This window comes from Ailuropoda melanoleuca, chromosome X (assembly GCF_002007445.2).
Source record: "Ailuropoda melanoleuca isolate Jingjing chromosome X, ASM200744v2, whole genome shotgun sequence".
Lineage (NCBI taxonomy): Eukaryota > Metazoa > Chordata > Mammalia > Carnivora > Ursidae > Ailuropoda > Ailuropoda melanoleuca.
The window spans coordinates 35,223,374-35,239,192 of NC_048238.1; positions in this window are offsets into that span (position 1 = coordinate 35,223,374).

Sequence of the window (15,819 nt, forward strand, 5' to 3'; positions counted from 1 at the left end):
AAATATCATCCTGAGTCATAAAAGCCAGACATACTAGATGAGTTCATTCATACGAAATTCTGGAATGAGCAAAACTAATCTATAGTGAGAGAAAGCAGGCCCGTGGTTGTCTGGGGCCAGGGGTGAAGGTAGGCATTGCCTGCAAAGATGAACAAGGAAATTTTTGAAAGGATAGAAATGTTTTATATCAGAGGTTGGCAAGCTACACGACCCCCATGGGCCAAATCTGGCCTGCAGTCTATTTCTGTATGGTCAGTGAGCTAAGAATGTCTTTTACATTTTTCTTTAATCATTAAAAAAACTCAAAAGAAACCTGCAAACATTACCTGGAATTTGAATTTCAGTGACGGTCATCAACAAACTCTACGATAGCAGAACTGGGTAGCTGAAAGAGAGACTGGATGGCCTTCAAACCTAAAGTATTTACTATCTGACCCTTTACAGAAAAAATGTGCTGACCCCTGGACTAAGCCAAAAAATGCCATGCAGTTCCACCTTGCTCATTAGAATACCCTCTTTTTGAGCCCTGAGCCGCCATGTAAGAAGTCCAACCCCCCTGAAGCTACTATACCAGGGTAGCCCAAACCACAAAAGAGAACCCAAGGTAGACACTCTGGGAGATAATCCAAGCTGAGCTTAGACTTTGAAATATCCCATCCCAGGCACCAGACATATAAATGAAAAGCCTCCAGGTGATTCTTTTCCCCAGCTGTTCAGGTCAGTCCCAGACATTTCAGTCCCCCAGCTAAAGCCTCAGACATCATATAGCAGAAACAAGCCAACCTCACTGTGTCCTTTGTGACTCCCTGATCCAACTATAATAGAATACTAGTTGTTTTATGCCGCTGAATTTGGTGCATTTTATTATACAGCAATGCAAAACAAAATAGATAACACCTACATTAATAAGAAAAGGATGGATAATTGTGAATCTAGTTTTAAATCAAGCACACACACACATACATACTCACACAAGAAACAACCAGTAAATCTTTTTAAAGATTTTTCCCATTTAGGTTATTACCTTTTAGAGAACGCACTTGCCACAAAATTCCAGCACGAAACATCAGAAACATTCAAAGCTCTAGAGGGCTGCCACGGTGAGTCATCATGACGCAGTCTGGGTAGAACTGGCAAAGACTGCCTTTTTATTTTTATGAAAAAGGATATGTTTATTTCAGAAATGCAGGATTCATATGCAGTTGGAAATATAGTCACCACATTAATAAAACAAGGAGCAGAATTATGAGTATCTCAAAATGCATTAAAAGCATTTAATATAATATCCATTCATGATACAAATTCTTAGAAAACTCCAAATAGAAATGGGCTTCCTTGGGGCCCTGGGTGGCTTAGTTGGTTAAGCATCCAACTCTTTTTTTTTTTTTTAAGATTTTATTTATTTATTCGACAGAGATAGAGACAGCCAGCGAGAAAGGGAACACAAAGGGGGAGTGGGAGAGGAAGAAGCAGGCTCATAGTGGAGGAGCCTGATGTGGGGCTCGATCCCATAACGCCGGGATCACACCCTGAGCCGAAGGCAGACGCTTAACCGCTGTGCCACCCAGGCGCCCCAAGCATCCAACTCTTGATCTCAGCTCAGGTCTTGATCTCGGGGTCTTGAGTTCAAGCCCCACGTTGGGCTCTATGCTGGGGGCGGAGCATACTTAAAAAAAAAAAAAAAGTAGAGACGTCTGAGTGGCTCAGTTGGTTAAGTGTATGCCTTTGGCCCAGGTCATGATCCAGGGGTCCTTGGACCGAGTCCTGCATCAGAGTCCTGCATCAGGCTCCTTGCTCAGCAGGGAGCCTGCTTCTCCCTTTTCCTTTGCCACGCACTCTCTATGTCAAATAAATAAATAACATCTTAAAAAAAAAAAGGTTTTCCTTTTTAAAAAAAGTAGAAATGGGCTTCCTTAAAGTGACACATACTAAAACCCTACAGCAGCCATCATACACAATGATAAAATATTTAAGGCTGTGAAATGGAAACAAGATGAGAATGTCCACTCTCACTCTCACTATTTAACCCCCATTGTAATATAGCCAGTACAGTAATAAGGCAAGAAAGAATAAATGAGAATGCATCATGTCTAGCAAAGAAGAAAAAAACCTGTCACTGCTAACAAGTAGTTAGCCACATGATTGTGTATGTGGAAGGTCAGCAAGGTGCGGCACAAAATGTCAAAACAAAATAAGTTGCATTTTTATATGCCATCCAAAAATAATTAGGAAAAAATTAGAAAATGAAACTTTAAGAGGAATCATTTATATTAGCATAAAAAGCAAGCACTATATACATAAAATAAATCTAGCATAGTTATACCAGAACTCCACAAAGAAAGCTGTAAAATACCATTAATATTATTGATAGAGAGACGCCTGGGCGGCTCAGTTGGTTAAGCATCCGATTCTTGATTTTGGTTCAGGTTATGATCTCAGGGTTGTGAGATCGAGCCCTGAGCTGGGCTTCACACTGGGCCTGGAGCCTGCTTAAGATTCTTTCTCTCTCCTTCTCCCTCTGCCCCTCTGCCCACCCCATCTCCTTCTGTACCTTTCTAAAAATATACATATCTGTGTATGTATATTTTATATATATATATATATTATTGATAGAAATGCAAGGAAACCTAGATTGGAAGATTTAATACTGCAAAGATATCAATTTTTCCACAAATCACCTAAACTTAAGCATCTACATGGTATGTATCTATAAGAGCAGATTGTCTAGCTTATCCTTTCTTCCTAACATGGATTTTAATATTTGAAGTTACTGGTGCCATTGTTGAGAATATTAAGATGCTTTCATGTTGGAATTATTAAAATGGTATTTGGAATAATGAATGACACAAATAGCTCCCAAACACCTTTTTTTCTTTTTTAAAATAAGTATAAAATTTATGAACAACTATCATGGAAAGTCTTCAGAAGCATTCTTCTGGGAAAATCAAGGTTGGAGGGCCATTAATACAGTGTCAGTAGGTCCTAGAAGGTGATCTACTATAAGACTTTGAGGCTTACCCCCTACCCAGAACCCTACGGAATTCCTGCCCCCAATAAATGGAAAGGAACTTGAACTACTCTGGTATCATTTTCTTCCTAATCGTTCAAAAGCTAAAGATGCCTGTTAAAATAGATCTTTATATCTGGTATGGAGAGTTTGCCAAGGTTGTCTGATTTGGAACCCAAATATACAGCTTAAGCACTTAGGGCAGGGCTCCAAATGTGTGGAGTTGGCTTCTCCCCCTTGCCAAAATTGCATCACGCCCTTTTCAAACCATCTTTATTCCCTTTCCCAGCAGTATAGGTCACACACAAAGTGCTTTTGGCTTTTGTAATCAGAACGCAAAGGTACCATCTTGCCCTAGGAGGGAGCCCCTATGGTGCGGAAGGTTAGCTGAGCCCAAGCCTTGGCAAGGAGCCCCTTCCAGTTGTCATGGCGGGTTGACCTGCTGGCCTGGAAAACAGCCCCCCTGAGTACCAATAAAAACAGTCACTGACCCACCATAACTCCCAAAGCAAAGCTCCACGGAAGAGCTTGCCCAATTTCTCCCCCTGTTCCTACCCCCAGTGCACCCCAAAGCAGCAGGATGAACTATGCTTCCTTGGGCAGAAGGGTCTAGGTTAGCTTAGGAATAACCCTGGCATACAGCAGAAATGCCTCCACTCCCACTCCCCCACAACACTCCCATCAGCCTCTCATTTGCCACCAGAGTAACTTTTTCCTGCCTTCCTATGGATTACTTGAACATTTTTAGGATCCCATTTTGAGGGACACCTCACTGGCTCAGTCGGTAGAACGTGTGACTCTTGATCTCAGGGTTGTGAGTTTGAGCCCCACATTGGGTATAGAGATTACTTAAAAAAAGGGGGGGGCACCTGGGTAGCGCAGTCCTTAAACGTCTGCTTTCGGCTCAGGGCGTGATCCCGGCATTGTGGGATCGAGCCCCACATCAGGCTCCTCCGCTGGGAGCCTGCTTCTTCCTCTCCCACTTCCCTGCTGTGTTCCCTCTCTCGCTGGCTGTCTCTCTGACACATAAATTAAAAAAAAAAAAAAAAGTCCCATTTAGATTTATCTATAGTGTTCTTTGAGTGTATCTCTTCTTATATCTTTTTAGTGGTTGCTCTAAGTATTACATTATATATACATAACTTATCAGTCTACTGTTGTCAACATTTTACCAGTGCCAGTGAAGTGTAGAAAACTTACTTCCAAAAACAAAAAGAGAGAAAGAAATCTTACTTCCTTTTCCAACTCTTCACCCTCCCCCATATATAATATAACTGTCTTAAATAATTCCCTTGCTTAGAGAACTACATTAGCCAGTGTTAGAATTTTGTTTCAACCATAAAACATGTATTTGCTCTGTCATTTTTTTCTTCCTTTCTGATGGACCAAGATTTCTTCTTTTATAGTTTTCTTTCTATTTAGAGAACTTCCTTTAGCCATTCAGAAGGGTAGGCCTGCTGGCAACAAATTCTCATAGTTTTTTGTCATCAGAAAATGTCTTGATTTCCCCTTCATTCCTGAAGGATGTTTTTGCTAGCTGTACAATTCTGTGTTGAAAGCTCTTTGCTTTCAGCACTTGAAAAATGTGCCATTTTTTTCTGGCCTCCCCAGTTTCTGATGAGAAAATATCTGCTATTATTTTTTTTAAAGATTTTATTTATTTATTTGAGAGAGAGCAAGAGAGAGCACAACCGGGAGGAAGGAGCAGGCTCCCCGCTGAGCAGGGAGCCCGCTGCGGGAACTCTATCCCAGGACCCTGGAATCACGACCTGAGATGAAGGCAGATGCTTAACCAACTGAGCCACCCAGGCGTCCCCCAAAATCCACTATTATTCTAATTGTCTTTCCCGTACAGGTACTATTATTTCTCTGGCTTTTCTCAAGATTTTTTTCTTTGTTCTAATATTTAGAAGTTTGACTATGATATGCCTTGGCATGGATTTCTTTAAATTTATCCTGTTTGGGGGTTTGCTCAGCTTCTGAAATCTGTATGTTTATGTCTTTTGCCAAATTTTGGAAATTTTTAGCCACTATTTCAACTCACCTTCTTACTCCTCTCCTTCCGGGACTCCTGTGATCCAAATATTCATTTTATGTTAGAGTCTCACATGTCCTTCAAGTTCTGCTCATTTTATTTTTCAGTCTGTTTTTTGTCTGTTGTTCAGATTGGGGATTCTCTTTTCTAGCCTCAAAATCTCTGATTCTTTCCTCTGTCTTCCATATTCTGCTGTTGAGTCTATGCATTGAGTTTTTTTCTTTCACTTATTGCAATTTCTAGTTCTAAAATTTCCATGTAGTTCTTGCTTATATTTTGCATTTCTTTGCTGAGACTTTTTTTTTTCTCATTTCTTCCAAGCATATTTGTAATTATTCACTGAAGCATTCTTATGACAGCTGCTTTAAATCCTTGTCAGCTCATTCTAACACTTCTGTCACCTTGGTTAATTGTCTTTTCTCATTCAAACCGAGATCTCCCTGGTTCTTGATTTGACAACTAGTTTTTTATTAGAACCAGGACATTTGGGGCCTGATGTTTGAAGATTCCAAATGTTACTTAAATCTTGTGATTTAGCAGACAATCAGTAAGTGAGGACACTGCCTCCCTGCTGCCAGATGGGGGTGAAAGTCCACGTTCTCTTCTCAGCCTTTGTTGACAGGCGGGGGGGGGGGGGGGGGGGGGGGTGCGTTCCTTGTTACTGTTGGGCAGTAGTGGGAGCTCAGGCTCCCTGCTAGGCCTACCCTGGCTGGGAGGTGCTTCGTTGCTGCCTTTGCTCTGGAGTGGGGAGTGAGAGGGTGGCTCCGTAAGCACTGAGCGGTGGTGAAAAGCCTCATCCTCCACTCCAGAAAGAAGAGGAGGGCCGCCTTGCTACTGCCTGGTAGGGGGAGTGGAAGCCCAGACTCCTGTGTTGTTTCTCCTGGCACCAACCAGTGGGGGGCTTGTTACTGTCTAGCAGGGATAGTAAGTGCCTGCCTTCCCACTCAGCCTTCTGATACCACCTGGATCGGGAAGGGGTGATTTGGGGCACCTCCTGAGAGTCTAGCAAGGGTGGAAGTCTAGGTTTCCCACTTGGCCTTTGCTGGCAGACTGGGGCCACATTTTTTCCCCTGGGGGTGTTTGGCCAGAGTAAAGCAATTATTGATTAAAATTTCTCTGTCATGCTAGGCTGTCCTTTTCCTGGTCTTTTGGCTAGAAAGGGCAGGCTTTTCTTGGATCTGTTTTCTTGTTGCTGTTAATTGTTGTTGTCTGCGCCCGTCGATGTTTCTGGGTTGCTGACTTCACCAGCACCCAGTGGTTGAGATGTGAGACACAAGGACAACTCTGGTAATTTACCACCATGCTGTTGCTTGGTCCTGAGGTCCCTCATTGGTCTGATGTTTTCTCTGCACCTTTCAGTCTTCTTAGGCTTATTTTACATATGGAAATCTAGGGATAAGTACATTTACTCTATCTTCCTGGAAGTGGAAGTCCCAAAGGTTCCTTTTTTTTTTTTTAAAGATTTTTAATTTTTATTTATTTATTTATTTATTTGAGAGAGAGATAGAGAGGATAAGTAGATTCCTCTGCTGAGCGCAGAGACCATGAGATCGTGACTTGAGCTGGGCCACCCAGGCGCCCCCCAAAGGTTCCTTTTTTTTTTTTTTTTTAAGATTTTTATTTATTTATTTGACAGAGAGAGAGACAGCCAGCAAGAGAGGGGACACAAGCAGGAGGAGTGGGAAAGGAAGAAGCACTCTCCCAGCGGAGGAAGCCCGATGCGGGGCTTGATCCCAGGACTCTGGGATCACACCCTGAGCCAAAGGCAGACGCTTAATGACTGAGCCACCCAGGCACCCCCCTCCAAAGGTTCCTTGTTGATATTTAGCCACAGCCAGGAAATTATTGCTCCATTGCTCTATATTTGGGTTTGGTGGTCTTTTTCTATGATAAGAAAATCCACATATGCATGGGGAACAGTCTTAGAAAATGAATTACTGGATTTAAAAAAATCTTGAAAAGGTAAGCCCCTGCCAAAATTTTTCTGTCTCCCTGCTGTCAAGATGATGTCAGACAACACAGATGATTGTTTTGGGGTAGGGGAAGGTGAAGAACCCAAGTCTGGAGGGTTTCTTTCTTTCTTTCTTTCTTTCTTTCTTTCTTTCCTTTCTTTCTTTTTTTTTAAGGATTTATTTATTTATTTTGAGAGAGGGGGAGGGAGGGAGAGAGATTGAGTGTGCATGGGGGAAAGGGGCCAGAAGAAGAAGGAGAGAAAGAATCCCGAACAGACTCCCCTGAGTGTAGAGCCCCATAAGGGGCTCAATCCCACGACCCTGAGACCATGACCTGAGCTAAAATCAAGAGTCAGACACTTAACCATCTGAGCTACCCAGGCACCATCCAAGTCTGGGTGTTTCTTTGCAAGTTTTTAATGAAGTATAATTGATATACAAAAATCTGCACATATTTAAAATGCACAATTTGAAAAATATATATAGTTTTACATGTAATATATAGTTTTATATTAACTATATATTATCTATATATAGATATAGATATAAATATCTCCATGAAATCATTACCACAATCAATATGGTGAACATATCTATCACGCTCAAATTTTCCTGCTGCTCCTTTGTAATTCCTCTAGCCCCTTCCCACACCACCCCAGCCCCTGGCAACTGCTGATCTGCTTTCAGTCATTATAGGTTATTTTGTATTTTTTAGAATTTTATATAAATGGAATCATTCAGTGTATACTCATTATTTTCTGACTTCTTTCACACAGCATGATTAGTTTGCAATTTATCCATGTTGTTGCATATATCAATAATTTATCGCCTTTGTTTTGAGTTGTAGTCTATTGTATGGATACACCCCAATTTTTTATCTGTTCACATGTTGAAGAACATCTGGGTTGTTTCCAATTTTTGGTTATTACAAATAAAGCTGTTATGAATGTTCTTATATAGGTCTTTGTATGGATGTACCCTTTCTTTTCTCTTGGGTAAATACATAGGAGTAGAGTAGTCGGATCATAAGGTAGGCGTATGTTTAACTTTTATGAAACCACCAGATATTCTACAAAGTGCTTGTACCGTTTCACATTTCCACCAGCAATGTATGAGAGTTCTATTCCTCTGCACCCTTGCTAATACTTGGTATAGTCAGTCTTTTTAATTTTTCCAATTCTAATGGGTATATAGTGGTATCTCATGGTTTAATTTGCATCGCCCTAATGATAGTAATGATATTGAGCATCCGTTCAAGTGCTTTTTTTGCCAACCACATATCTTTTTTGGTGAAGTGTCTGTTCAGATCATTTTCCCAAATTTTACTGGGTTGCTTTTTTTCTTATTATTGAGTTTTGAGAGTTTTTTAAATATATCTTAGGTACAAATCCCTTATAAAATATATGTTTTGTAATTAAAAATAGAATTATCATATAATCCAGTAATTCTACTTCTGGATGTAGACTCAAAAAAAAAAAACTGAAAGGAGGAACTCAAAGAGGTATTTATACATCTATGTTCATATATGTTCATAGTATGATTCACAATCACCAAAAGATGGAAGCAACCCATCTCTTTTGGTGGATACATGATACATAAAATGTGGTACATCCATACAATAGAATATTATTCAGCCTTAAAAAGGGAGGAAATACTGACATGTGCTACAACATGGATGAATCTTGAGGACATGCTGAGTGAAATAAGCTAGTCACAAAAAGACACATACTGTATGATTCCACTTGTATGAAGTACCTAGAGTGGTTAAATTCACAGAGACAGAAAGTAGAACGGTGATTACTAGGGACTAGGGGGAGGGGAGAGTGAATTGTTTAATGAGTATAGTTTCAGTTTTGCAAGATGAAAAGAGTTCCAGAGGTTGGTTGTACAACTAAATGAATGTATTTAACACTATTAAACTGTACACTGTACAAATAAGATCTAAAAAAACTAAAATAAATAAAGTGTACATTTAAAAATGGTTAAGGTGTAAAAAATTAAAAAATAAAACTAAAAAAAAGAAAAATGGTTAATATGGTACATTTTATATTATATGAATTTTGTCACAATTTCTAAAATTTAAATGTGTATTTTTAAAAATTTCTCTCAAGATTTTTTTTTTAAAGATTTTATTTATTTATTCGACAGAGTTAGAGACAGCCAGCAAGAGAGGGAACACAAGCAGGGGGAGGGAGAGGAAGAAGCAGGCTCATAGCGGAGGAGCCTGATGTGGGGCTCGATCCCATAACGCCGGGATCATGCCCTGAGCTGAAGGCAGAAGCTTAACAGCTGTGCCACCCAGGCACCCCCTCTCAAGATTTTTTGTTTATTTATTTTGGAGAGAGAGAGGGAGTGCATGCAAGTGGGGAGAGGGGCAGAGGGAGAGAGAATCTCAAGCAGACTCCACATTGAGTGTGGAGCCCAATGCAGGGCTTGATCTCACAACCCATGATATCATGACCTTTGCTGAAACCAAGAGTCAGATGCTTAACCGACTGAGCCACCCAGATGCCCCATGTATTTTTTTTAATTAATTTTTTTAGGTAATCTCTACATCCAATGTGGGTCTTGAACCCATAACCCCAAGATCAAGAGTCACATTCTCTACCAACTGAGCCAGTCAGGCATCCCTAAATGTGTATGTTTTATAAATATTTTTTCTGAGCCTATGGTTTGTTTCTTCATTCTCATGTCTTTTGGTTTATTTGTTTCTTTGTTTGATTTAAGCAATCTCTACATCCAACATGGGGCTTGAACCCACGACCCCAAAATCAAGAGTTGCATACTCCTCCAACTGAGCCAGCCAGGTGCCCTGACATTCTCTTATGTCTTTAAAAGGACAAAGGTTTTTAATTTTCATGAAGTCCAGTTTATCATTTAAGGAAGGATTATACTTTTGGTGTTATATCTAAGACATCTTTGCCTCACCAGAGGTCATTTTCTTGCCTCTTTGCATGCCTGGTAATCTTTGATTGGCTGCCAGACATTGTGAATTTTACCTTGTGAGTTGCTAGATATTTTTGTGTTCCCATAAATATTCTTTTTTTTTTTTTTAAAGATTTTTTATTTATTTATTAGACAGAGATAGAGACAGCCAGCGAGAGAGGGAACACAAGCAGGGGGAGTGGGAGAGGAAGAAGCAGGCTCATAGNAGCGGAGGAGCCTGATGTGGGGCTCGATCCCATAACGCCGGGATCACGCCCTGAGCTGAAGGCAGACGCTTAACCGCTGTGCCACCCAGGCGCCCCCCCATAAATATTCTTAAGCTTCTTCTGGGATGCAGTTTAGCCTCTTAAAAATAGTTAAATCCTTTTGGGTCTTGCTCTCATGATTTTTTAGGTGGGTCTGGAGTAATGATCAGTTTAGTGCTAATTATTCCCCATTACTGAGGCAAGACCTTCCTGAGTACTTGAATTTCTCATAGGCAGAGCATATAGTTGTCTTTTAATTGAGGTGTTTAAACCATTTACATATAATGTAATTTTTATATGACTAGGCTTGAGTCCATCATCTTTATTTGTTTCTATCTGACCCATCTGCTCTTTGTTCCCTTTTTCCCATTTTTCTCCTTTTTTGTTTGTTGTGGTTCGTAATTGAATATTTTGTATGATTCCATCTTATCACCTTGTTGGTTAATAGCAGAAGAAAAAGTCAAAGATTCAAAGCATAAGAAGGATTGATTGTGTTGTTGGTGCTGTAAAGATGGAGGAAGCCATGTGTCAAGAAACATAAGTAGGGGCGCCTGGGTGGCACAGCGGTTAAGCGTCTGCCTTCGGCTCAGGGCGTGATCCCGGCGTTATGGGATCGAGCCCCACATCAGGCTCCTCCGCTATGAGCCTGCTTCTTCCTCTCCCACTCCCCCTGCTTGTGTTCCCTCTCTCAACTGGCTGTCTCTATCTCTGTCAAATAAATAAATAAAATCTTTAAAAAAAAAAAAAAAAGAAACATAAGTGGCCTCTAGGAACTGAGAGTGGCCCCCAGTGGGTAGTTACCAAGGAAATGTAGACCTCGGTTCAACAAGCACAAAGAACTGAAGTCTGTCAATAACAAGAATTAACTTGGAAGTGGGTTTTTCCCCAGAACTGCCACACAAGAACTTTGTGTGGCCAACAACTTGATTTCAGCTTGTGACACCCTGAGCAGAGAACCTAGCTAGGCTGTGTCTGACTTCTGACTTATAGGACTATAAACTAATAAATGGGTGTTGTTTTAAGCTGCCAAATTTATGGTAACTTATTATGCAACAATAGAAAATAACTATAGATTGTTTTTAAATTTTAATGATTGTCTTAGGGTTTATAGTACACGTATTTAACTTACCAGTTTACTTTTAAGTGGCATTATACCTCTTCACTTGCAGTGTAAGAGCCTTACAATAGTATACTTCCATTCCTCTCCTCTCGGTCTTTATGCCATTGTTGCCATGTCCTTAACTTTTATATAGGTTATGAACTTCATAATACATTGTGCTTATTTTTGCTTAACCAATCAATTATCTTTTAAAGAGATGTACATAATCGAAACATCATATGTATTTACCCATGTGCCCTTCATTTCTTTGTGTAGATCCAGATTTCCATCTGGTATCACTTTTCTTCTGCCTGAAGGATCTCCTTTAACATTTCTTGTACTGCACGTGTACTAGTGATGAATTCTTTCAACTTTTGTATGTTTGAAAATGACTTCATATTGTTTTACTTTACAAAAGATATTTTCCCAAGTATAGAATTCTAATGTTTTTGTTGTTGTTGTTACTTGTGTTTGTTGAGTTTCTAGGACCTGTGGGTTTATAATTTTCATGAAGTTTAGAATGTTTTATCCATTATTTCTTCAATTTTTTTGTTCCCCCCCCCTTTCAGGGGCTCTAATTACCATATACTAGAGCACTGGAAGTTGTCAAACAGCTCTCTGGTGCTCTTTTACTTTCTAAAAAGTCCTTGTTCTCTGTGTGTTTAATTTTGGACAGTTTTATTACTATGTCCTCAAGTGAATTTTTTTCCTCCTCCAAAATCACAAAGGGTACCTACCAAAAAATTCTACACTAACATTGTACTTAATGGTGAAATAATGAACGGTTTCTCCCTAAAAGCAGGAGCAAGGTAAAAATGCCATTGTCTCCACTGCTATTTAACAGTGTCCTGGAAGCCTGACTCAGTGCAGCCAGGGCAAGAAAATTTAAAAGCATACAGACCAGAAAGGAAACAGTAAAAGTATCTTTTTGCAGATGACACAATTATTTACATAGAAAAACTTAAGGAATACACACAACTACAACCTAATTTTTCAGTCACAGAATACAAAGTTAATTTTGAAAACTCAATTATATTTTTATATGTTATTAGCAAATGATTAGAAAATAAAATTTTAAATGAATTTCATGTATAATAACATCAAGAAACACAAAATGCTTAGGAATAAATTTAACATGTGCGAGACCTCTACACTAGAAAACATTTTTTTAAATTTTTTTTTTTTTAAGTAGGCTCTACGCTCAACGTGGGGCTTGAACTCACCACCCCAAGATCAAGCATTACATGCTTTACTGACTGCGCCAGCCTTGTGCCCCGAAAACATTTTTGAAAGACATTAAAGAAAAACTAAATAGACGCGGGAAATAGACCATGTCCATGAATTGGAAGACTCGAAACTGTTAATCTGTCAATTCTACCTACACTGATCTATAGATTCAATGCAATCTTTATCCAAATACCTGCAGTTTTTTTGGTAGATATTGAAAATCTAGTTCGAAAGTTATGTTAATATAAAGGAACTAGACTACCCAAAGAATTATAAAAAGAACAAAATTTGAGAACTTGCACTACCTGGCTTCAAGACTAATTGTAAAGCCACACTAATCAAGAGAGTATGGCATGTAAATTAATGGCATAGAGAGCTAGAAAATAGACCCAAACTTATATAGTCATTTGATATTTTACGAAAACACCAAAGCAATCCAATAAGGAAAAAAAAGCTTATGGAGTAAATGATACATAGTAACTCTCTATCCATATGTAAAAATACAAACGTTAAGCTCTACCTCACGCCATACAAAAATTAATCTGAGATGAATCATACATCTGAATATAAGTGGTAAACTATATATTTTTAAAGGAAACGTTAGAAGAATATTTTCATGATTTGAGATAGGTAAAGTTGGCTTAGCAGGTCCCAGAAAGCAGTTTCATAAAAGAGAACATTGATAAATTAGATTTCATCAAAAGTAAAAACTCTGCTCATCAAAACACCACTAAGAGGGGCGCCTGGGTGGCACAGCGGTTAAGCGTCTGCCTTCGGCTCAGGGCGTGATCCCGGCGTTCTGGGATCGAGTCCCACATCAGGCTTCTCTGCTATGAGCCTGCTTCTTCCTCTCCCACTCCCCCTGCTTGTGTTCCCTCTCTCGCTGGCTGTCTCTATCTCTGTCAAATAAATAAATAAAATCTTTAAAAAAAAAAAAAAAACACCACTAAGAATATCCAAAGAACAATATACAGACTGGGAAAAAAAACATTCAGAAAACGTATATCTGACAAAGGACTGCTATGGAAGAAATATAAATAAGTCTATAATTCAGTAGTAAAAAGACAAAGAACCCAACTTAAAACAGGCAACAGCTTTGGAAAGGTATTTCTCAAAAGAAAATAAATAGCCAATTATCACATGAAAAAGTGATCAAGATCATTAGTCGTTAGAGAAATAAAAATTAATTCCACAATGAAATACTGATGTGGGGCCACCGAGCAAATGGCCAAGAAAGAATTCTTGATATTTTCTGTGCAAAAGGCGCTTTTATTATAGCACGGTCAGGGACAGGACCTGAGAGCAGAAAGAGCTGCACTGGGATTGTGAGGAATGACTGATTATATGCTTTTTAGTTAGTGGGGGTTAGGGATAACATAAATCTCTAAGGGATTCGTGCATGTTAAAAGCAAGGTCTCCAAGACCCTCGTGGGCTAGCAGTTGTTAAGATAATGTTGCTTTTAGTCTCTAATGAAACATGAACATTAAGATAGCCATGAGTTCCTTGAGAAATATCACAGTCTGTACTTCTCAAGGATTTATCAGTGGGCTGCAAGTTATAAGATTTAATTTTTGCTACATTTCTCTTGCCTTTGTTCTCTTCATCAATAGCACTATACATCTTTTAGAATGGCTAAATTTAGGGTGCCAGGCTGGCTCAGTTGGTGGAGAGTAAGACTCTTGATCTTGGGTTTGTGACTTTGAGCCCCACACTGGGTGTGGAGCTTACTTAAAAAAATAAAATAAAATTAGGGCACCTGGGGCGGGGTGGGGGGGGTCAGTCAGTTAAGCGTCTGCCTTCGGCTCAGGTCATGATCCCAGGGTCCTGGGATGGAGTCCCGCATCAGGCTCCCTGCTCAGCGGGGAGTCTGCTGCCCTCTGCCTCTGCTTGTGCTCTCTCTCTCTCACTTATTCTCTCTCTTAAATAAATAAAATCTTTAAAAACAATTAATTTAATTTAATTTAAAAAAAAGGCTAAATGTAAATGACTGACAACCCAAAAGTTGATGAAGATATAGAATAACTAACTAGAACTCTCAAACCTTGTTGGTGAGGGGCACCTGGGTGGCACAGCGGTGGGGCACCTGGGTGGCACAGCGGTTGAGCATCTGCCTTCGGCTCAGGGCGTGATCCCGGCGTTATGGGATCGAGCCCCACATCAGGCTCCTCCGCTATGAGCCTGCTTCTTCCTCTCCCACTCCCCCTACTTGTGTTCCCTCTCTCACTGGCTGTCTCTATCTCTGTCATATAAATAAATAAAAATCTTAAAAAAAAAAAAAAAAAGCTAAATGTAAATGACTGACAACCCAAAGGTTGATGAAGATATAGAATAACTAACTAGAACTCTCAAACCTTGTTGGTGAGGGGCACCTGGGTGGCTCGGTTGTTAAGCATCTGCCTTCGGCTCAGGGCGTGATCCCAGAGTCCTGGGATCGAGCCCCACATCAGGCTTCTCCGCTGGGAGCCTGCTTCTTCCTCTCCCACTCCCCCTGCTTGTGTTCCCTCTCTCCCTGGCTGTCTCTCTGTCAAATAAATAAATAAAATCTTAAAAAAACAAAAAACCTTGTTGGTGAGACTGTAAAACTATAACAACTTTAGAAAAAGATGTGGCAGTTTCTTATAAAACTAAGCGTTTACTGCCCTGTAACCCAGCAATTCCATTCCTATTTACCCCCAAGAAATGAAAACATATTTACACAAAGACTTTTACATGAATCTTCATACCACATTTATTATAATAGCCAAGATGAGGAAATATCAATAGGACAATTGATGATCCCAGGTGTCTATCAACAGGGGAACGGATAAACAAAATCTTGTATATTCATGCAATGAAATACTACTCAGAAGGAATGAGCTACTGATACATGCAGCAGCATGAGGAATCTTAAAAACGGAACGGCAAATGAAAGAAGCCTTACACAAAAGAGTACACACCGTATGATTTCATTTATATGATATTCTAAAAAAAAATACCTAAGGGGCGCCTGGGTGGCTCAGTCAGTTAAGCATATGACTCTTGACTGAGGCTCAGGTCACGATCTCAGGGTCGTGAGATCGAGCTGAGCCTCGGGCTCTGTGCTAGGCATGGAGCCTGCTTAAGATGCTCTTTCTCTCTCTCTCTCCCCCTCTGCCCCTCCCCCCACCTCCTTCTCTAGAAAAAAAAAAGATTAAACTATATGATATTCTCGAACGAATGAAAACTAATCTACAATGGAAAAAGTAAGAATAGTGGTTGCCTCTGGCAGATGGGGTTGGGTAATGACAGGGAAAGAACATGAGGAAACTTTCATGAGTGATGGAATTGT